Genomic DNA, 625 nt, shown 5'->3' on the forward strand with positions numbered 1-625 from the left:
GGGATGTGCTGGAGAAGGCTTTGCGCAGCGGTCAGACTCTACCATCATCAATGCAAGATCTTGGTGAAAAATGAATGCAACACTGGATGGAAATAAATCTTGTGACATTGCAGAAGCTTATCGAAACAATGCCACAGCGAATGCGTGCTGTAATCAAAGCTAAAGGCGGTCCAACGAAATATTAGAGTGTGTGAACTTTTTTTTTTGGTGGCGACTTTTTTTTTGGCCAGGCAGTGTATATTACCCAGCAGTAAGGAGCCGCAGCCTTGTTAAGCTTCAACATTAAACTGATTAATACACCGATAATTTACATACACGTTATATTACAAATAGTATTTGTATTTGTCAAATACAAAACAAGAACTTACTTTGAGTTCTGAATGTTTGGTTCGTCATCTTTCAAGCTGCAAAGAGGAGATACTCAATCAAGTGATAAGAGTGGGGACTTTCTGCATTTCATCTACTTCCCGGAGATGAAATAATATCAACAATGAATTATCCCTCCGAATCTGGAGAAAAATAAACTGTCTTTACTGAAAAACATCAATTCAATTAAAAAACGCTCTCGTTTTTAAACTTATCTCGTCCGGTCCAGCGACATAAAGTGAGATGTCATGTACCACCC

The 625-nt window shown here is 38.6% G+C and overlaps 1 long non-coding RNA gene across 1 annotated transcript in view; it reads right to left on the reverse strand.

The window, feature by feature from the left end:
* LOC111673649 (uncharacterized) overlaps positions 1-619 on the reverse strand; it is a 4,702-nt gene extending 4,083 nt beyond the window's left edge. Inside the window, exon 1 of the long non-coding RNA XR_002762114.2 lies at positions 369-619. This is a non-coding gene — a long non-coding RNA (uncharacterized LOC111673649). The remainder of the gene's footprint in view (positions 1-368) is intronic.
* Between the last annotated feature and the right edge of the window lie 6 nt (positions 620-625).

Source organism: Seriola lalandi, unplaced genomic scaffold (genome assembly GCF_002814215.2).
Source record: "Seriola lalandi dorsalis isolate HSWRI2012SDOR001 ecotype SW California unplaced genomic scaffold, Sedor1 jcf7180002054923, whole genome shotgun sequence".
Classification (NCBI taxonomy): domain Eukaryota; kingdom Metazoa; phylum Chordata; class Actinopteri; order Carangiformes; family Carangidae; genus Seriola; species Seriola lalandi.